This window comes from Mustela nigripes, chromosome 7 (assembly GCF_022355385.1).
Source record: "Mustela nigripes isolate SB6536 chromosome 7, MUSNIG.SB6536, whole genome shotgun sequence".
NCBI lineage: Eukaryota > Metazoa > Chordata > Mammalia > Carnivora > Mustelidae > Mustela > Mustela nigripes.
Genome location: NC_081563.1, coordinates 6,873,348 through 6,896,327, shown reverse-complemented (window position 1 = coordinate 6,896,327; position 22,980 = coordinate 6,873,348). Strand labels below are relative to the sequence as shown.

The 22,980-nt window shown below is 53.8% G+C and overlaps 1 protein-coding gene across 3 annotated transcripts in view; it reads right to left on the bottom strand.

The window, feature by feature from the left end:
• HPCAL1 (hippocalcin like 1) overlaps nucleotides 1-22,977 on the bottom strand; it is a 110,020-nt gene extending 87,043 nt beyond the window's left edge. For 2 of the 3 annotated variants that reach the window (XM_059405147.1, XM_059405149.1), the window contains exon 1: nucleotides 22,707-22,976. The gene's annotated coding sequence lies outside the window, so the exon portion shown is untranslated. Of the gene's footprint in view, nucleotides 1-22,706 lie in introns of all 3 variants that reach the window. The other variant, XM_059405148.1, reaches the window with a different exon arrangement.
• Nucleotides 22,978-22,980: the final 3 nt, after the last annotated feature.

Below are 22,980 nucleotides of genomic sequence, written 5' to 3'. Positions count from 1 at the left end.
CCTCAAGAAAGCTACTGGGAGCTCATTTCTTACCCAGGAAAATCACTTCTTACATCCACTCGGCCGACAGACGTTTCCTGAGTGTCTCCGGGCTCGGAAACGGTGCTCAGAGCCACAGAGGACACGAAGGAGCCTGTGCTTGAGAACACAGGCAGGAGGAGATACAGGAGGAGAGGCGCCAGGGGGGGGTCCTCCGGTAGCGGGCGGAACACGTGCAAAGCTGAGGAGGCAGGAGGGGTGCCTTGCTCAGCAGATGGCACACGGCTCTCTAAGCCTGGGACCAGGGACACCTGGAGTGTGGCAGAGAAGTGGGCAGGAGGCCAGGCAGGACCCACTTGGACGCCAGGCAGTCCCCTGAGCTCGAGCTGCCTTCTGCAGATTGCTGGCAAGGCCTCGGAGCATAGAGCAGGAGGAGGCCATGTGGCTCAAAGAAGTCACTCTTGCAGGCGGTAGGACCGACGGACACATGAGGTGGAAAGGGAGCCAGCCACACAGGGAAGGGGGGATAACCCAGTCCACAGGGGAGGGGCAAGCGTGGACCAAGATAATGATGAGAGCCGTGGACGGGAGCTTGGGTCTCGCACTGCCGTTCGTGTGCTTGGGAATACTTACTTAAAATGCAATTCCCAGGCCCTTGCCCAGCCGTGTGTGTCTGACTCCCAAAGCCTGGTTTGGGGCCCAGGTACCTACGGTCTTGGATAGATGTGGATAGGATCCACATTTCCAGAAACACAACACGGACAGCAACTGCCCGCGCGTGAAGCAAGTTAATGTCTAGCAAGAAGAACCTAGACCTGGCATGCAAGAGGCACTCGAGAAAAATCCCTCAAATTTTCCACAACTAGTGCTGGCTGCCACCTCTTGAGTGTGCCAAGCACTTAAATACATCAGCATTCAAATTAATCCCTCACCAACCTGATTCCGGCGAGCACTGTAGTTCCCATGTGAATGGGAACTCAGCTGTGGGCTGAGGCAGACGTTTCCCCCACATTTATACGTTGACGCCCCAACCCTAGGACCTCAGAATGTGACCAGACTTGGAGACAGGTTCTTTACAGAAGTGACTGGAATGACCGAGTCCCATCTGGCCGGTGCTCTTATCTGAAGAGGAAATCAGGACACAGACACACACACAGACATGACCCTGTGAGGACACAGTCAGGAGGCAGCTGTCCACAAGCCAAGGAGAGAGGCCCAGTTAAGGAACTTAGCAGTAAGGGGCCCAGTAGTAAGGACCCAAGTCCCCTAGGCCTCTCCAAAGAAAATGTTCCCAACCACTCTCCTCTAGGACTAAGACCATTTCCAATGAGAACATTCTATGCCTGGTCAAGGTCCCCCCGAAAGTTCAAGAGATCATCTCTCCTCCTCATCAGAGGTGTCTACAGGGGGAGCCCCAAGGGGGCCTCAAAGACCCCGTTACCAGGCCCTCCTCACACACTCAGAGATCACCGGGCCACTCGGAAAAAGAAAATGCGTCTGGCTCACCACAAAACTGTACAAAGTCAAGTCTCTAGTTTGAAAGGAAAAAAAAAAAAATCAAAAGGACCAACATTTAAATAACAGGAAGTGTTCTGAGGGCTGGAGACCCTGCAGGCCAAGTGTGCAGGTGGAAGGGGGGAGTGAGCTACAAAGAAGCAGCCGGGGTCCTGGAGCCCAGCACCGCCGGTCACGGTCACGGCCTACACCCCCTCTGACGGTTAGCCCACGTCATGCAGGAAAAATGCAACAAGACAGGCCCAGCACCACTTAAATGTGCACAAACCACGGGATCCTGAACTCTGAGTTCCCACAGCTGGGAACCACACTGGCCCAAGGCCCCCCCTGCCAAAGTCCTGGACTCTGGGCACGGGCAGGGGTGGGGCCGAGGGGGCAGAGGGGTTGGAAGGGGGGGCACTCTGGAGGGAGAACAGGAAGTGACGAGGAAGAGACTGGCCTCGCTGGGACAGAGGGGCCGCAGGGCTACATGGAGGCTCCCAGGGGGACTCTGCTTCTCTGCCTTTCCCAGCTTCGAACAGACGCCCACATCTCTTGGCTGGTGGCCCCGTCCTCCTCCGCCAAGCCAGCCGCAGCGCTGGCCGGCATCTCCCAGCCCGTTCTCAGTCACATCGCGGCAGACCGACTGCAGCTGCGGGAGGCCCCTCTCTCTCGCGGTCGTGGATCCACCTGGAGAGTCTGGGACACGGTCCCTGAGCCAAGATCCCCCATGTTAATTGCACTGCGAAGCCCTTTGCCATGTAAGGTTGACCTGGCTACCTTACTAGGATCAGGGATGTGGACCCCCGTCCAGGGAGGTGGGGGGAGTGCGGGAGGCCACCATCCTGTGTGCCATGTGACTGTGAAGGAGATGGATTCCACAAAGCTGGAGCAGTGGTTTCTAACTTGTGTGTTCAGAGACCCCCGCAACGGCTCAAAGGCATTCTGAGGCTCACCCCTATTTTCCCCAATGCCGACGAGGTGGGCTGGGGCCAGGAAGATGCATTTTAATCATCTTCCTCAACAACCTCCACACCCCAAGGGGCCTGAATATCTAGGGTACAGAATATTCATGTGGGCGAGTTGACCAGATCTTGGACAAAATCTGACTGAGCACCTGCTCCAAGCGAGGCACTGTCCGCCAGAGTGGGACACACTGGACCTCCAGGCACATCGTCACTTCTGAGCTGTAAACCCTCGAAGAAGTCGCTTAACCTCTCTGGGCCCGAGCGTGCCCACTGTGCAGTGGGATCCTTGTCACCACCGGCCTGCTGGGGGACACACCTGGGCCCACACGCAGCCAGGTGCCACCCCCTCCGTGCCTCACAGGGCCAGGATTCTAGAAGCACACACACAGCTTGGACAGAAACGGCCTCAGCTTACGTCCTTTTCCGCTTACTACACTTACAGGCCGCTGCAAACGCAGCTTCTGATACATCAGCCAGGAAATGAAAAGTTACGGGTTGAGTGTGAACCATAAATTACCCACTTGCGAGTACATATATAGTAAGTTATCAGCGCAAACGCCGGCTGCAAAGAATGGCACCCGGAGAATTCGGTCCCATACAACTGGGCTCTGAATAACACCATCCTCTGGCAGAACAAGCCAAGGCTCTTGTTCTGATGACCAGCAAATTCGTTCCTGTTCCGTCTTTAAAGTACACTAATCAACTAACACAAACACAGCGCTCTAATACAAACGAGCCCAGAGAATCCTCACGCCAGCCTTACCAGGCCCGGACAGTTAACGCGGTGGACAATGAGGCTCGGAGTGACTTGCGCGGGGCTCACAGGGCCAAGAAACAGAGCCACGGGAGATCTGGAGAAGCAACGGGCATGGTCCCTCCGGCAGCAGGCCCACTGCCGCCGCCCAGGGAGCCGCTTTATACATTCTGGGGTTCTAGAACCAACAGCCACGAAATGCACATTTTGAGATTCTAACACAATCTAGAACACTTGCAAGGATTTCTCCAACTCTCAGCCACGGCTCAAGTCACAGAGTAATGGGAAGGCAAGGCTGGACTCTGGGTAGACTCATGAGACAGGAGTCCTTGCGCACGCTGCATCGGGGCTGGGGTCCCGGGGAAGAGGAGCCCCAGGGCGCGCCCCACACAGGCTCCTCTCCTTGGGGACGCCGCAGCAGAGAGACTCTGGGCTGTGTCCCTCTAAGATGTGGGGTCCACAGGTCAAAGCAGGGAGCAGCCCCACGTACTCTGGCCACCCGGACACAAAGCTCGCTCTAGCTGGGTGAGGGAGGGACAGCAAAGACCGCGAGTTGGAGGCCAGAAGGACACGCTGATGTGTTTGCGGGGTGGCGACGGTCCAGCCCAGCTGGAACGCGGGGTGGATCCGGGGGAGGACATGGTGGCCCGCGGCCCAGGCTGAGAGCCCGGAGCATCTGTTAGCAAGCACCGGCCAACTTCAAAGCGCACGGGAGGGGGAAAGGGGAGCAGCATTCTCTAAAAGACAGAATATGTGTCAAGTGACAGTGCCCCAATTCTCCCCAAAGGGAGAAACGCCCCATCTCATGTATTTGTCAGCACTGCCGCTGAGACGGGAGAATCCCTCACGCAGGACACCCCGGACTTCAGGCCAGCCCTGCGCACTCTCCCCTCGAGTCACAGAAAGCAGGTGGAGCCTCACACACCGGTGAGGGTACCGAGGCTGGGAGCGGAGGCGAAGGCAGGCCCCAGGTCGGCTCACTCCTGGCCCAGGGGTCCAGCCAACACGACCGGACCCCAACCCTCACACCCCCAAAGAGTGGCCTGCCAAGGTTTTGGAGGTCAAGGATAAGAGTGTCAAAGGTCAAGGTGTCCAAAGCAGGACCAACCACACAGGGTTCCCACCACCCACTTTAAGAGTCTGAGGATGAGAAGATGACACACGAGCCTCCTTCAACACACACTCACAGCAACCTCCCACACCCACCGCGACTCCTGCACAGCATCTGCTCGTGGCCCCGTGGCCAGTGGCCCCGTGAGGCAGGGACACCCCCTGTGCTTACTCTGAGAAGCAACTCCAAGAAAACGTGGCAAAGTTCATTAAACTCTACACCCCCCAGGCCAGACTGGGAGAGCGCGCCTGTCCTCCGGCGCAAACCGCTGCCTTCTATGTGCTCATTGGGCACCAGCGGGCGGGCACGCCAAGACGGAGCATGGCCACAGCAGCGAGGGGACACGGGGCAGCCCACGGCCCACCTGCAGCCCTCCGTCTGACGGGCCTCCTCCTCAGCGGACCGATCAGGCAGGCGCTCCGTCTGGGGTATGAATGGACTGCTGTGTGGAAGGCGACAACAGCAGGGCAACAACCTCGTCGCTACAGAGTTTCAGGATCCCCAACTGCGGCAGCATCTCCCAACCATCGCCAGCCCCCTCCAGGGAGCGGAAAGAGGCCCGTGGGGTCTCATCCACAAGGCCCTGGACCGCAGCCCCGCGGAGGCACTAATTAGCACCTGGCAGATGCTTCCGGGCCCTCCTCCCGCTAAGAGAGCAGAGGGTTCATATGCACCAGCTGTGGGATTTTGACATCCTAAAAGCATGTACGTGTTAGGAAGCTTCTTTGCAGGGACACCCCAAAGAGACATCATGGCGGCTCTGGGCCCAGCGTTAGGAACCAAGAGGCCGGGTCAGCTGGAGTCTGGAGGAGGAGGGGACCAGCTCTGAGCAGGCTTCTGCAGAAGCAGGTGCAGGGAAAGGCTCGAAGCGTGGGTCCCCAGGGCCTCTGTGGGACACAGCGCCATCTCTGCCCAGCACTCAGGAGCCCACGGCCATCCTGGCACGGCTATCTTAGGGCCCTGAGACCTTGGGCAAGTCGCGCTCTGAATCCCAACATCAGTTAAGTCCCTCTCCTGTAAAATAACTATGGCCCCAGAGGCTGGGGCTCCGGAGCAAAATGAAATGAAGCCTGGAGAGCCTTGTCTGTGAACTGAAAGCCCTGAGAAGGTGTGATGATGGCAGCAGGTGGGTGCCATCCGAACAACACCCCCCACCCCCCCCCCCCCCGCCGACACTCCCCACCCCCACCCGGAATGGAGCGACAGGGCAGGTAAGGTCCCTGCTAGCCGGGAGCCAAGATGACAAAGAACAGCACCTTCACCAAAGGGCAGGGCAGACAGACAAAGCGGGACCAGGGGCAGCTCCTTCACCTGCCCTGGGCACTCTTAATTCTGGCTTCCCCAAAAGGTCATGACACAGGTGGCCTGGCTGGACTGGGACCTCCCTCCAGAGAGTTCCACCCCTGCCCCCAGAGACGCAGTCACCCCAAGAGCCAGATCCCCCCACCCCAAGAATTCCCCAGGAACCGACCACTCATGACAGAGAGCCGTTGTCATGGCAACCAAAGTCTTAACAACTTTGGCATTTCCACAACCTTTGATTGATCCAGTTCCCAAAATTGACATTACAATGAAACAGTATTTGCATTTAATTTATTTTAATTGGCTTTTACATAACTAAACCTCTGGGCTTGGCCCTGTTAATAACAACAAGAGCGAGGGAGTTTTTCCTAGGCGGACCGAAGAAAGCTAATAATTTAGCGTTTTCGTGTTTGGAAAAATTCTTCGCTGACTTTCAAGTAGGTTTTTGCTTCAGTCTCCATTTTTTTCCTGAGAAGACAGTAGGGCCTGCCCCAGGTTGGAGTTCATCCTTTAGACAATCCTGGCATCACACTGAGAGGGAAATCGGATTCGAATGCTTTCTGTGTCTGTTCAAGGCGTGTGGACAATGGAAGCACAGGTGAGTTCCAAGAGGAGCTCCAAGAGGTATCTTCCTCCCCAGGACACCTCCCTCCAGCCAGAGAGCAGGCACTGGGGGTGACTGTGTGTCGAATGAATGAATGAATGAGGGCTAATTCTCAAGGCCCGTGATCAAGGGCCATTCGGGACGGTGCTGGTTACTCGAGATTTTACTGTTTTCATCCTGAGCGAGGTGTGGTTCGAGTCCGGAGACAGGGGTGCCTTTCTAGGGGGAAGTATAAGGGGGAAGCTGTGAGGGGCTCACCCGGGAGCCTTCATCTGGAGCTGCCCCAGTCCTATCCCGCCAATGTCACTGAACATCCACCTCCGTGGCAAGGGGAGTAACAGCCCCAGCGCGCGGCCTAACAGGGAACACATTTGGTCTCCACTCCCCAGGGGACTCTGCGTGCTGGGAAGAAAGACTTACTTTTTCATGCCACTCCCTCTAAAAGATGCTCTGATAATGACAGTAAAATACAGGGCGCAGGGTGCAGGCAGGTGAAAAGGCATAGCTTCTTGAAGCTTCCTGAAGGACGTGTGGGGGGCTCACCAGGTTGTGGGGGGAGGCATCCTCTCCTCAAAGGATGAGAGTCAAGGTGAATGTTCTCTTTCCCCATAACCCAAGAACCAAGGACCCAGATGGGGAATGCCCTGCTTGCTGAACACGTCACTGATCTGAGCCCAGCCTGACTGTCTGTATTTGAACAAGTGTTTTTAATCGGACCAGTAAGTTTCCCTGCTGCCTGACATACACTCAGCCAGTGACCCCCTCCTGGCAGACTCAGAAAGATGGAGAAGATCCAAGAGTCCCAGAGGACAGGTGAGCAGATACAAATTCCCATTTCTTCTGTGAGTCTCGGACAACACGGTTCTCGGGGCCTCTGCTGCGGGCTGCCACCTTGCAGGAGGGAAATGGGGACCCCAAGTGGGAGAAGAAAAAGGGCAGGAGACTCCGAATTTGGATTCCGGGGAGGGGAGCGGGCATCAAGCCCCAGCAAGGCAGACCTGCCAAGGTAGACCACCATGGGTCAGGGGCTACAGGACGTGAATATAAAAAGATTAATGATGACAATGATGGGAACAGTCTTTCCACGAATACAGCACTTTACAGTTTACAAGAGTTCTAACGGCGATTTCTTACAACAATCCGGGGAGGGAGGGTTTTATCATTCCCACATCAGATGAAGAAAGGGATTCCTGGGGCTGTGTTCCAGCAGACCCAAGGGACCTGCCTGGGGAAGCAACAGTGGGCGCTGTTTACACCCTGAAAAGGGGAGCAAGATAGGGACTGAGTCCACACAGGTGCCTTTTCTCCTTTGGAAAAGAACAGTCTCTTCACTGTCCCTTAGAACAGAAGTCAGTCCAGCGTCAAGAAGAGACATCTTTAGCGCCACTCCCCAACCCGGGTGGCTCGGTCCATTAAGCACCCAACTCTTGATTTCAGCTCAGGTCTGGATCTCAGGGTTGTGAGTTCAAGCCCCAGATTGGGATCCATGGTGGGCGCAGAGCCTACTTTAAAAAAAAAACAAAACAAGAAGAGACAGCTCTAGTCTGGGGTCCCCCTCTGCAGCTTGATGAGGCAGGAAGTCTCCTCGGGGGGCCCGGGACCCTGGGAGCCTAAGGGTGGTTTTCTCATTCAGATTGACAGCATCCTCTGTGGCCATGACCGCTGGTCTAAGCACGAGGTGCGCAGAGGCTGGAGTCTGCCGCTTCCTCAATGTCCCCGACACCCAGTGTGGCCACCAGCTCTGCCCGGTGCCTACCGGCAGCCTCTGTAGGCTATGACAAGCCCACTCGAGGTCCCCGCCAGTCAACAAGCTTGTGCAAAACAGGCCACCCAGTGCTGAGGTGGCACCGGTCCTTGCTTACTACAAACGTGCAGCAGGCAGGACAAAGAGGACATGCCTTCTCTGCGGAAGGAAGCATTCGGCAGGAGAGAGAGAGGGAGAGGGAGAGGGAGGCAGCGAGGCCCGCCACGAGCCTGCAGCCGCTGCTGCTGTGGGAGGCTGGCTGTGGCTCCGCGGCTGCTGGTGGGAGCTGCTGCCCATCGGCCCAGGGCCCCTCCTTGGCTTCACGCTGGACCCCTCCTGGCTTCACGCTGTGTCCTTATGGGTCACAACCACAACACCAGCCTGGCAAGGGCAGGGCCCCCAATATCGTGCTCACTGTTGGTCCCCAGGGCCCAGAGCCCAGCCCGGCGCACAAGACAAAAGAGTAGAACTAATTTGCCGAACTGTAGAGTAATCATCGTTGGCGCTAAAGAGAGCATCCCTAGCTTTATTAAAAGATTTTGTTCTGGTTGATGTTTCCAGTAGGTGTTCCCTTGTTTTTTGTTTTTTGTTTTTTTAGTGTTTCTGGCAGGAAAGGCAGGGGCACACAGCATTAACAATTAGACAAACAGAAAGGAGGGCAAAATCACGTCAGAAATCACTGTCGAAGTCCACAAAACGTATGACCCTTCACATAATTTCAGAAAGAGAAGTCAGGCTTGCTCCTTTTCCAGGACAACTGGGAAACCACAGGGACACGCCCAGTCTCCATGGTAACCTACCTGTTTCCAGTGATTTGGAGGGCTTCCTTCCTGCCTCCATGTGGAATCCTACAATAAACTGAGGACCCAGCTTTCAAAAATAATAATTTCTGAACACTGTAGCCAGACTAATTTTTTTAAAAAATATGGGTTCCTTATGGTTAAGATCCTGACATAGTCTACCCGATGTGTACGGAATTTTGCTGACAACTATTTTCTAGCTCAGGATCAGAAATATGGACCTCAGACCATAGAGTTGTGATTTTTTTTTTTTTTTTTAAATTTCAAATCCAGGGAACTAAACTATAGGCAGACTCTGAGCTAGGAGCAGAGGCAACATCTGGTATTTCACATTATATGGCCAGCCACCAGGATCTCTCCCTCATTCACCCTGAAATGTATCCCTCATGTTGGCCAAGTCCTCTGATGACTGGCCTCAACTTCACAACCTCCCACTGCTGACTCAGTATCCTGGACTCAGGCAGATGAACCTCTGAAAAAAAAAAAAAAAAAAAGCAGCCTAAGAAGCATCTGGAACAATGCCACCAAAAGTCAGGCAAGGCCCTAACAAAGGCTGCGGGGGTCCTGCTCCCCAGCCAGTAAGGAAAGACGGTCAACCCAATGTCAACCCAATACCAACCCAAGTCAACACAAGGTCCGAGGCCCGAGCAGCACAGGGAGCGGGGAAGACTCGCCTCCAACTGGAAGAGGATGAAGACCAGCGGCTCTGCTCTCGGGCGGGCATGAAGCCAGGGAGGTCAAGGATGGGGAACAGAAAAAGTTATTTTCAAAAAGGGAGCTGAACAGCAGCCTAACCGACAAACAGCAAGGAGATCATCCCTTGAGCCGAGACCAGCCACGGGCGGGGTGAGGACACCGACCACCTCATTCAAACACTCTGGACAGACCCCGTGGGAGCCACAAAGGCTCTTCCAGATCAAGAAAGAGAGGGAACCCCCAAATTCGAGCAAGTAAAAAAGAAGCAGCATATTCTCGACCTTAAACAAACTCTACCCGTTGCCATGTTGAAATGGTGAATTTCTAAGAAGGCTCACAACATTCTTCTTCATACCCAGTTAATAAAGTTACTCCGCATCGAACTTAGATGAGATTAGCAAATTCTAATGATGCATCACGATAAATTTCCATTAATTCAAGTCATCACAACTATGGAATTCCTGGGTTCCAGACAGTCTGACTATAAAAAGAAAGTTTGCTAAGCAAATAACAGGGTAAACAAGGTTATCAGAGGAATGTGTCCTTGGGGTTCCTTTTAAAACCTTTTTTCCCTTCTAGTTGCAAGAGTAATACACAGCTATTGGTGAAAATTCAGAGTGTAGAGGAATACGAAAAGGCCGGGAAGAGAAACCACTCATGATCCCATCAGCCTCAACCACTGCTGAAAGTTCGGTGTATGCCCTTCTCCTGTTTTCTCTTTTTTTTTTTCCCCTCATAAACATAACTGGAATGAAACTGTCCCTATAGTTCTATACCTTGCTCCCCAGCCCTGTATATATTGAAATGCCTAAATTGCTTGTTTTTAACCCCTTTAGCAAAAACCTAGCAGCCTATAACCATAAATGTGCTCATTTCAAAGAATTATTTTTTGAGATTTTATTTATTTGTTTGTTTGTTTGTTTATGTATGGGGTTGGGGAGAGCACAGGGAGAAGGGCGGAGAGAGAGAAGACACTCCTGAACAGACTCTGGCCTGAACACAGAGCCCAACACAGAACTCGATCTCATGACCCTGACTGACCTGAGCCAAAACCGACAGTTGGCTGTTTAGCCCACTGAGCCGCCCAGGTGCCCCTCAAAGAATTCTCAGTAATTAAATTAGCTCAATTAATTCAGGAGTTTGTGTTAACGTACGCTTTTGTCCAAGAATAACATAATTCCTTGTCTTCTATAATACTCCCTAATTCTCCCTGAGTCATGGTTAATCAAAACAGAAAGCTGAGTCTACCAGTTTGGTGATATCAGCAGTGAGGGCCTCCCAGCAAGAAGAGAGTTGCACCATTACAAAAAGGAGGGCTCTATCTTCTGCACTGGTTTTCCCTGGGTGTGTCCTCTTAAAGGGATAGTCAAGAGCTCCTGAATCAGGCACCAGATCTAGGGCCTGAGAACTTGGCGGCTCCACCGCCAGGCTTCTGTGCTCCCACCAACGTTGCTCACCACCTTTGTACCATGAGCCCATCCTCTTCGTTCATATACAGCACCGGCCTGGGACAGGAAGTTATAGGAACATGCTGAATGACGGAGGGGTAGATGAAACATACAGAGGTCACCTCCCCAAGTTCAGTATCCTCTGACCCTTCCCCTTCCTTCTCATCTGTGCGCCACAGGCTTGTCCCTCTACAGGACCAGCTTCTTCTGAATCAAGGTGCCAGCCCATGAAATAGCACTTACTAAGGTGTCTGTGCTTTCTAGAACGTTCTTTTTTTTTGCAGTCAGTTGAGCTAGGAAAATTCTCTCCATGCTTATGTTGGGTGTGCCCCATAACTCAAGTTTACATTTTTTTTTTAAGATTTTATTTTTAAGTGGCGCCTGAGTGGCTCAGTTGGTTAAGCGTCTACCTTCAGCTCAGGCCATGATCTCTAGGTCTTGAGATCGGGCCCAACACTGGGCTCCCTGCTCAGTGGGGAGTCTTCTTCTCCCTCTCCCACTGCCCCCTGCTCGTACTATCTTTCTCCCCCTCAAGTGAATAAAGTCTTTATAGAAAAAAGGATTTTATTTTTACGTAATCTCCACACCCAACGTGGGGCTCGAAGTCACAACCCACAACCCTGAGATCAAGAGTTGCATGTTCCGTGGACTGAGCCAGCCAGGTGCCCCCCAAATTTACATTTTTGAACATTTTTCCTGAACTGTAGAGCTGATAGAGAATGCAGAGACTACCTAGTCCCAAGCTCCATTCGACAAACCAAAAAACTGCGATCTAGAGAGGAAAAACCACTCATGCCAAGTTAAAGCCAGACATCGACAATCAGATGGGGCTCGCTCCGCCAGCCCAGAAAACCCTGATGGCTTCTACACCGCGGTGCTGCAATTTTAGCGAATGGGAAAAACACTTGCCATCAGTGATGAGCACAGAAAATAGTGCTGCCCTGCCGATCACACATCCAGCCTGCAAAGCAGGCCCTTTTGGCAAAGGCGTTGAGGTTAAATACTTCAACTCCCCACTGAGGGAAGGGAGCCGTGGTTTAGGCACACATCCGGGCATCCACTGTGTTCCAGGTTCTGTGCCAGGAATGGGGGGCCAGGGAGGAGAAATCCACAAGGTCCTACATGCAAAGAGGCCCACTGCCCTAGGAGAGGCAGACAAGCACAGTGCACAACCAGGGAGGTGAGGTTCCAACCAGCACTGGTGAAGAGGGCCAGCAAAGGGCCTACACAATACAACAGGGGCCAAATTTATCCTCCCTGGAAGGGCCACGTGGAGCTGAACAGACTAGGAACCACTGGGTCTCTCCTGGGCCTGCAGGCAGGTGATTTCTCAGTCAAGGAGACTTAACTGGAATTGGCTCATGTGACTTTGGAGGCTTAAGAGTCCCACAACCTCCCAACTGCAAGCTAGAAACCCAGGAAAGCTGGTGTTATTCAGTCCAACTCCAAAGGCCCGAGAATCAAAGGAGCTGATGGTCTAAGTGTCAGTCCGAGTCCAAATGCCGGAGAACCAGGAGCTCCGATCTCCAAGGACAAGGGAAGACGGACACTCCAGCTCAAGCAAAGTGAATTCCACCTTCCCCCTCATTTTTGTTGTATTCAGGCCCTCAGGGGATTGAATGATGCCTGCACACACTGTGGAAGGGGGTCTCCCTTATTCAATCTACCAATTCAAATGCTTATCTCTTTTTTTTTTTTTTTTTTTTTAATCAGAGAGAGAGAGGGAGAGCAAGCGAGCACAGGCAGACAGAGTGGTGGCAGAGGAAGAGGGAGAAGCAGGCTCCCTGCTGGGATGCTGGGATCATGACCTGAGCTGAAGGCAGAGGCTTTAACCCACTGAGCCACCCAGGCGTGCCACAAATGCTTATCTCTACCAGAAACATCCTCACAGACATACCCAGAAATACAGTTTTACCAGTTATCTGGGCATCCGTTAGCCAAGTCAAATTGACACATAAAATTAACCATCACAGGTGGGATTTTTCCAAGAATATTCCAGATCAATGAGTCTTGTGAAGCCTTTGTTAGAGTAACATTCCATCACCCACCCATTTGGGTTCTAACTCGTACTAACTCTCCTCATGACCCTCCTAACAGTAGGTGTCCCCACACAACCTGTCGACAAAGAACAGCTCACTCAACAGAAATGGGCTCTATGAAGCAGTGACCCAAACATGAGGAAGGAATGTGGAGACTGGATGAGGTGTTGATGGCGGTGGTGAAGGTGATGATGACGACAGCGATGATGATGACAGTGATGGTGGTAACGGTGACAGTGATGATTATGATAAGGAGGATGATTATGATAAGGAGGATGATGATGGTTATGGCAATGACGATGGTGGTGATAGTGATGGTGATGACGGTGGTGATGGTAATGGTGGTAATGATGGTAGTGATGAAGAGGAGGAAGGTGATGGTAATGATAGTGATGGTGGTGATGGCAGCGATGAGGAGGAAGAGAATGAGGATGGTGATGGTGGTAATGATGGTGACGATGGTGATGGCGGTGATGATGATGGTGATGGTGGTGTTAATGGTGATGACAGTGATGAGGAGGAAGAAGAGAATGATGATGGTGATGATGGTGATGATGGTGATGGTGGTGATGGTGGTGATGGTGGTGATGACGATGGGATGATGATGGTGAGGAGGAGGGAAGGAGGAGGAAGGTGATGGTGATGATGGTGATGAGAAGAAAGAGAATGATGATGGTGATGATGGTAGTGATGGTGAGAAGGAAGAGGACAGTGATGGTGGTGGAGAGGGGGATGGTGGGGATGAGGAAGGTGCCGGTGACGGTGGTGATGACGGTGAGGAGGAGGGGAGAAGGATGGTGATGACAGTGATGACGGGATAGTGATGGTGAGACTGATAACACGGTATGCTGGGAAGCCAGCATGTAGCCCGGAACAAAGCACAGGGGAAGGGGAAATGAGCCACAGTGAGATCTTCACACTGCTTGGGGGGCCCTGGCCGAGAGGACCTGGAATTCCTCACCTGTGCTACAAACCCCCTCCCCCTACTTCCTCCAACGACAGCAAAAATCACTCCCAAATGCATGAGCTTTCTCCTCACAGCCAGCTCTGAAAACAATCAGCCAGGCCATTTGTTTTGAGGGCAGATAATAGCATATCACCAAGAACATAAGCTAATAAAAGCGGCAATTCTTTATCCCACCTTCAGAGATAAAGAGGAGGGACAAACACACCCCAGAGTGTGTTATAAGAATAAGAATAGGCCCTAAGAGCCAAAGGTGCAGCGCGAAGGAAAGCCGAGCCTCAATACCTGTCCCAGGCCTCTTCCTACCTTCCCGTACTTACAAGAAAGACACCCAAAGAAGGCAAAGCAGCCAACAGATTTCGTCTCCCACCCTTGGAAGCCGAGCCAGACTGTCCAGGCTGCGTCACCAAGCATGGGATTGGCACTGCATGACTGAGGATTTTTAATAAAGGCTTATTCCTGCGACTGCCGCCCCACGCTTTGGAGAGGGCTGAGAGAGAGCGAGCAAGAGAGCGAGCCACCAGTCCTGCCCACCCACAGCCCTGCCTTGGGCCCACGGTTGGGGCACAGGCTTTTCTAGACATCCTACACTCACTCTGGCAGGAGTGACTCCCCAGCCCCACATGTAAATACGGAAAATCATACGATGTTGGAAATGATTTGTTTTTAAACCCAGATGATTGATTTTGAGAGGTTCTCGCTTCCCTCCAAAAATGGATTGCAGCACGGCAAAGGGAAAGGATGGGAGTGACAGGGAAGGGTGGGGAGCTGTCGTCAATTCTATTTTCTGGAAACGTCTGTTAAATGCACAGGAAGGAAGCAGGGACTTGAGCATTTTGCTGCTGGAGGGGGAATAAACGTGCTGTGATCCAGACACACAGCCACAGAGAATCGAAACGCTGCCGGTGTTCCCAAGAGTCTCCAAGCACACTAGCACGCTCGCAAGCCAACCCAAAAAATGGTTCCAACCACTCTTGGAGGCAGGGGATCAAGAGATCAGGGCCTCCCTGGGTCTGAGGAACAACCTACCTAGATCTGCAGAATGACCTCGCCCAGATCGCTTTGGGCAGCCCTCCAAGTACACCACGGCTGTGTCAGAGACCCCCAGAAAACCTTCTGAGAAGACATGAGCCGGGCAATCCAAGATGGCAGCTCCCTGACCTCCAAATCATGGCCCGCACCAGCTCCCTGCCGGAGGCCTTCACACACACGCACAGGCTCTCCCAACAACTGCTTTGCTCCTACAGCCTGGGTCAAAAGGTGCCTAATAAACCGAATATGAGAAGAAAACCTTCGTGGCAGAGGAGGAACGCCTTCCGGGAACGTTAAATAGCAATAATGGCCGCCACTTAACCACAGACATGTACGTGACCAGTTGATGACTCCTCCACAACAACTCTACATCCACGTCCACGTGCAGTCTAACGTGGCCCCAGAATCCCTTCATGAACAGGCTCAGAAAGTGTCACCCAGAAGAGGAACAGAGCCTGACTCAAACCCAGGCCTGCCGGACCCCAACATCCGCCATCTTCCGAAAGACATAAGACACTCTTGCTGTCTACCGAGAAAGTTCTCTGCCTCAGTGGGAGAGAGACACCATTTGTGCTTTCTGTTTAGTTTTGTTTGTTACCCCTACTGGAGGGCTTTTTTTTGTTTTTTTTTTTTTTTTTTTTTTTTTTTTTATTTTGTTAGTTAACAGTGAAGAGAGACCATTGGGGACCCAGTGGCCTATACACCCCGACCCAGATCTACCTGTCTGTACATTTCTGTGACTCAATTTGCAATCTGCAAAATGGGTCTTCTCTTCTGCTTTTCCTTGAAGAACAAAAAGAACCCAAGAAGGGAAGTTCTTCTGAAACGCACAACCCAGGCAAGCGCCCTCCCCTCCCAGGGCCCCTGTCTGTCTACCTCCCGGGAGACCTCCCTGCGCCCACGCACGCTTACATCACTGCTACCCCATCAGCTGTCAGCCAAGTACTGGGGCAAATGGAGAAGCGCCATGCACCGCTCATGCCCTACAAGGAACTTCCATGGCTTGGAGACCCTGACGAGAAACTGAACATCACTCTGGAAAAAGCCCCAGAAGGGCAGATCCTGGCTACCAAACAGGGGTGGGAGAGAACTTGACCTGGCTTCATTCTTGGTTCTTCTCCTTGCCCAAGGTTTTGGGTGAGTTGGTGTGCTCCAGGTATCCTAGATTTTCTCATTTAAAAAATGGGTTTAGAGTGCCTGGGTGGCTCAGTGGGTTAAGCCTCTGCCTTCGGCTCAGGTCATGATCTCAGGGTCCTGGGATGGAGGCCTGCATCGGGCTCTCTGCTCAGCAGGGAGCCGGCTTCCCCCTCTCTGCCTGCCTCTCTGCCTACTTGTGATCTCTGTCTGTCAAATAAATAAATAAAATCTTTTAAATATATACATACATATATAAATAATGGGTTGACCCGTTCTGCCTCACTCTGTACTTTAAATCCGAACCCCCCTGCTGGATACTCGGGAGCCCACAAAAGAAATGGGGGGGAGCAACTTCACCTGAGCGCAGAGCAGACAACAGGCCCTGGGAGCAGTCCAGGGGCCCAGCGCTGCGCTAGGGGAGGGATAGGGGCCAGAAGGACCAAGTCAGGGCATCACAGAGCTGGCCAGCCCACCTGCGGGCGAGCACCCAGCCCCTTTGATCTGCCTGAGGGGGAGCAACCAATTCTCAATGGAAAACTCCAGGAAAGCCTCAAGGAGAAGGCCCTGCAGCCAAATCTATAACGGAGAGGGAGGAAGAAAAGGCAGATGTAGAGACAGAAAGCCCATTGGCGGTTGCCTGGGGATGGGGGCGGGGACAGAGAGTGACAGAAAACGGGCAGGAGGGAGCTTTCTGGGGTGATGCAAAGGTTCTAAAACTGGATTGTGGTGACGGCTGCATAATTCTGTAAATTTACTGAAAAGTACTGGATTGTACATTTGAAATGGGTACACTTCACGGTATATAAACTGTATCTCAATAAAGCTGTTAGTTAAAAAGATTTTTTTTTCCCCAAGGATGAGCAGGAGTTTAGCCAATAAAGAAGTCTGGGTGGGAGAGAAGAAAGGCAGGTGCTGTGGCAACCCCGCCAGGCTCACCCTCCTGGTCCCACCTCCCCCCAGACACCTGCACCCCTTCCAGCACAGCTGGGAGCCAGCACCCCCCTCCCCCCCTCCCACCCCCCAGCCCAGGGGGAAGTGCTTCCTTGGAGCTCTTGTCAAGGTCTGAGGGCTCCTCAGGCCCGCTCCCCAACCCGAAGCCCAAGCTGGGCTCTGGCAGGGAGGAAGCCTGGGTCTGGGTTTCAAAGTCTCGGCTTGAAGCAAGGCACCCAGCAGGTGTCTTACAGAGCAAGAGCATGAACGGGGGGGGGGGGGGAGGGGGGGGGGGGGGGGGGGGGACCACAGTGTCGAGTGAGATGAGAAAATCTGTTTCCCACAGTGATCTGATGACAGCAATGACCTAGGTGGAAGCAGGGCCCCAGGATAAGGGATGAGAAAGCTCAGCCCTGTAGGGACAGGAGTCGTGGGGTCAGAGAGGAGGGCTCGGGCCTCAGAGGACTGACCATCTCAGGATTCCTGGACGAAAAAAAGGGGAAAGAGCCCAGAAACACTCCTGAGATTTCTAGCTGTAATGAACAAGTAGGCAAGAGGCAATCACCACAACAGGCAGAGGGACTGGGTTGGAGGAAAGTTCTGGGCTCTGCTTTGATGTGGAGCAGCACGGAGCGTGTACCACAGGGCTGGGTCTGAGCGTGGGAAGAGCTCAGGTCTGCTCACCTGCCAGCGCACAGACGTGAGCCCAGGTGAGAGGAGAGCTCATAGAACGCTGCCGAAGGGACCCCTCCGTGGCCGAAAGAGGCACAGAGCAAAGGAAGCTTCCAGCTGGAAGGAAGCATCAGGGTCCTGAGGCAATCGAGGGAGACTCCCACGGGAACCGCACACCCCGCAAAGCCTTCTTCCTGTCTGCAGATCACAGCAGCCTTACCCGGGAATACAAACTTAACTAGCCTGAGTGCTTCTTAGCCAAGGGTCACCGACCCATCCCTTGCTCCTCAGAAACTTCTCGTCGAGTGAGGCAGGTGGGACTGATGCCAGCACCCCAACCCGTCTCCTGGCTTCCTGCCAACCTGAGGGGCACCTCAAGAGCTCAAAGCAACAGATATCTGGAAAACACGGCTGCTGGATTAGCAGGGGAGGGCAGGGTGCACTTGGCTTATGAAGGTAAATGAAGGGGCGCCCAGGCGGCTCAGTCAGTGAAGCATCTGCCTTCAGCTCAGGGGTCATGATCTCAGGGTCCTGAGATCGAGCCCCGAAGCGGGCTCCCTGCTTCAGCGGGGGCATCTGTATCTTCCTCTCTCTCTGCTCCCCGCCCCTGCTCATGCGCTCCCTTCTCACTCACTTGCTCTCACTCTCAAATAAATAAATAAAATCTTTAAAAAAAAAAAAAAAAACAGGTAGATTTTTTTTTTTTTAAGATTTTATTTATTTATTTGACAGAGAGATATCACAAGTAGATGGAGAGGCAGGCAGAGAGAGAGAGAGGGAAGCAGGCTCTCCGCTGAGCAGAGAGCCCGATGCGGGACTCGATCCCAGGACTCTGAGATCATGACCTGAGCCGAAGGCAGCGGCTTAACCCACTGAGCCACCCAGGCGCCCCAAAAAAACAGGTAGATTTAAAGAGCCCCAAGAAGACATCTTTGCCCACCTGATGCCAGCAGGGGAGGACTGCGCCAGGAAGAGCCTGGGATCTCTCCGTAAGTGTCTTTAGTTAGTCATGCCTCATAAATGCAGAGATATGAAGCTTTGCCTCTGAAATTCAATTATACTTGAAAGGACATGGCCGAGGCAGGGCTCTCTTAAAGGATTTACTGTGCTTTCCTGATGATAAAAAAAAAAATAATTCTTTAGACTTGCACCTTGCTCATCAGTGCCTAAGAAACGTTCACCTGTCGAACCATACTGATTACCGGAAGTTACATTAAAACCCGTGCCACTAGACTCCCAACCTTTTTTTGGGGGGGTGGGGGGTGGAAAGTGATTTGAAAGAAACATTTCCCCACTCCCCCTCATGGGGCAAGAGTTACCGGGACAGCCCCTAAGCCTGTTCTGCTCTCTCCATATACCACTACCTGCCATCCCTTGATTAGGAACTCGATCCAAAGGGAAGAGGACAGGAGCCACGTGAGATGCACAGCCTTACGTGTGGGCGGGGAAAACACCCGAGAAATCCAATGAGACTGCAGGAGAATGGTGAATCCCAAGGTAGACAGAGCACAATTAAGGTTGGTTGGTAAGCGCCCTCCTTCCACAAACACAATGACATCCGGGACTGACACACTAGCAAAACACACCTAATCCCCCATTGATCCCAGGCTGGCCGAATAACAAATTCGAAAGACTGTCCCCTCACAAACAAGCTTGGTTTAGGGCTTGCTGGCACACTCAGTTCTAACACAAACCTGATCCTGATATAGATGAAATGTCAGCTGCCAAACAGCTTACCCCGTAGTGCCAAAAAACTGTGGGGCTCCTTAATAGTATCCCGGATTAACACCAGTCCCCAAGTGACCTAGGCGCTTTGTCACTTGCAAGTGGTCATACAAGGTCCCAGGATAAGTTGGGACAGGGGGAAGGACCACAGGCGTAAGGGGGAGACAGACTGCCTGATACACAAACGTTCAATAGGGTATTCTATGGGAAAAAGCAAGTCTTTTTTTTTTTTTTTTAATATTTTATTTATTTATTTGACAGAAAGAGAGAGAGATCACAAGTAGGCAGAGAGGCAGGCGGGGGGGGGGGGGCAGGCTCCCTGCTGAGCAGAGAGCCCCATGCGGGGCTCGATCCCAGGACCCTGAGATCATGACCTGAGCCGAAGGCAGAGGGTTAACCCACTGAGCCACCCGGGCGCCCCAGGAAAAAGCAAGTCTTACAAGTAAGTGTGCACATGGAGCCAAATAAGGCAGTGGATCAAGCCCCTCAGCCCCCTGGACCCCCTCCCCAAAAGACAGCACTACTGCTTTACCAGGATGAAACTCCAGAGCAGCTCCAGGTAGAGACTGAGCTCAGGAAGGAGGAGGCCCCCATGGGGACTGTGCACTAAGGCAAGGCCACTCCTTGTCCCTCAACAGCTTGTATTTCTAATTCTGCACAGCCCAGTGGCCAGAAAGAGGCATTAAGATAAAATTCTGAAGGCATTAGTCTGAGCTCCTTTCTATCTCTTAGAGTTTCCCTCTAGAGGGCTTATTGGAAATGAACGGATCACCAGCTCAGGTTTGGGCAAATCTCTGTTCTTCTGGGGGTCTGACCTGTTGTTTCTCCACAAGTCTGCGCTTCCAGGCATCTGATGGCCAATGCCAGGTGTCCCAAATTATTATCACACGTTGACATCTATTTTTCACCTTGCGGAAAGCATCCAAGTAGGACCCGAAGGGAGCAGGCAAGGCTAAAAGTCAGCACATCCGAAGGCAGGCAGGCGGGAGGCAGAGCCCCCGGGCCTTCCCTCCAGCACAGTATCCAACAAAACCTCAAGAGCTCAGTAATTAGAGGCACTCTCAAAAGTGAAACAGAAATAGATCTAGGGCCGAAGCACTGGTTTGCTTGAGACAAAGGGCTGGTTTTAAGCAGGAAAATACAAAACAACAACCCCAACAACAAACAGCCCAGCTTTTGGTCTGTCTTCTGAGCTAAGAAAGCCAGCCTGATTTTTTTTTTCCTCCATTATTACTCAATCTGATTATGGGGAAGACAGTAGGATTCAGATGAAAAGCCCTTTTCTCCTCTAGGTTATAAAATCATTTTCTGCAACAGAAAAAAAGCAGATTGCATTCTAACTGTGCCCCTCACACCCAATCAGATGAACACTTGGCTCCTCCAGGTCCTCCGGCCTGCCGTCACCGCCGAGACCTCAGCTTTTGGGGCCGGCAGAAGACAGACCAAGCAAGAGCTTTCTGCTCCTGTGTCATAAAATCCTGCAAAGGATTCCAGCTTTCCTGAGCACACCCACGGGGGGCAGGTGACCCCGGGAGACACATCCCATCCCTAGGCACAGCCCCGCTGCTCAGCCCCACGCCCCCCCCATGCCCCTTCCAGGCCCATGTTCCATTTTGAGAAAACCATGCACCATGCCCTCCGCAACTCCCTTCTCAAAAGCTTATTTGTTTTTCCGACTGGGAAGGGTCCTGAGAGAAAAAAAGAAACCACAGCGATGGAGGGAAGGAATCACCAGCTCTGGCAGAAGGCAGCAGGCCAGCCCGGGCCACCTGGCCCTGCTGGGTCTAGCAAGTGCGATGCTGCAGTCGGCAGGACTCTCCCTGAGAGCAAATCGTGGTTCCAGGGTGTGCGCGTTCACTGCAGTTCAGTGTTACGTAGTAGTAGGCTTCGAACTAAATATTTTAAAAATTAAGGTGTAGGACTAGGAGGAAGGATCCCCCGGACCCCTGGGCTCCTGCCTAAGGCTGATCAACAGAACCACCCTTGGGTGGAAGGGGGTAGGGCAGGAGGGTCCGACGCCGAGGCCCCAGGCAGGACTTGCGGTCTGGCAAACACCCTCCTCTAGGAGGACTCGGTATCGGCCGGGAGTCAAGGGGATGGCGTTCAGCTTGACCAGGCCCGGCCAGGATGCCCTGGGAGCCCGAGGTCCGTCTCTGCGGGGAGCGCCACTTTCACGCCCTGATTCTGTGAGCCGCAAGCCCCGGGGACTAGGCACTTGTTGAACAAAAAGGCTCCCGACTCATTCAGCAGCCGCCGCAGTTGGCCAGGAGAGGGACCCCCAGCTCGGGCGCCGGAGCCTTCCCTGCTGCACGCCCTAGGCGGCGGCGCCAGGGAGGTGCGGCGAGCAGGCAGCGCAGCCGTCAGCCTAAACTTTCTCGAATCTCGGTGCTTCGCAGTTAAGTTAGGGGCGTGATGGGTGGGGGTGGGGGATGCAACAGCCCCACCCGCGATAAAGAATAAAAAAAGGGTTAAAAAAAAAAGAGAGAGAGAGAGCACTAATTGATACTAATTCAATTAACTCAGCACCTACTATGTGCCAAGCACTGGACCAAGAGCCATCTTTGGTGCGTTCTCCTCTGAAATGTCACGGCAGACCCCAAGGGAGGAACTGTCCCCGTTTGCTAGAGAAGCAAACCTCTACCGGAGAAGGTGGCGGGTCTGGCCCAGGTCGCAGTGCGAGTCACGGCGAGGCCGGGGCTCCTGACTCGGGAGCACGGCTCTGTCCGTCGCCCCTCGGCCTAGTGGGGAGGGAGCAGATGGCCGCCGAGCCGGTCCCCTCCCCTGGCCGGAGCGCACCTGCCACCCACGTGGGCCGCACGGACCGGCCCCCCAGGGGACTAGCCCACGCTGCCCCAGAGGCCCGCGCTAGCTCCTTCGGATGCCAGCTGTCCCCGGGGCCCCTGGAGCTCCGCACTGCGCCGGCCGGCGGGGGACAGAGGGCTCCGCACGCAGGGATGGACTGCCCACGCCCACCCCGCTGCCCGCGCCCCACGCGCAGCCGCTCACACCGGCCACCCGCCCCGCACCCGTCCCCACCAGCAACTGCGCCCGGACACACAATTCCACAAACGCAACCCAAAATGTGCACACCCACTGTACACACGGATCCCCACGAGGACACGCCGTTCCAGGGATACACCACCGTCCGCGGTCACCCACAACTCCACGACGCAAACACAGGCACCCCCAACACACACGCTCGCGGACACACACACACACACACACACACACGCAGAGAGCCCGGTCGCAGCTCACGCCGGTGCACACGCCCGCACTGCCCGCAGCCGGTAGCCCCCCGCTGCCCTACCTGCTCCCGCGCAGGACGCGGTCCGCCGGCTTCCCGAGCCCAAGTTCGGCGCAGCTGGTGCTGGGGCGGGCGCGGGCCGCTGCCCGGGACGAGCGCGCCGAGGCCGGGAGGGTGGCTAGGAGCGCGGGCCTCCGTGCGCCCGCAGCCTCCGCGCCGGCCCTGCGCTCATCTCCTCCCAGAAAAACAAAAGGAAGCCGGCAGCGAGGGAGGGAGCGAGGTGGAGACGCCCGCCCGTCCGCCGGTCCGCCCGTCCGCCGCCTGCAGTCGCCGCGGC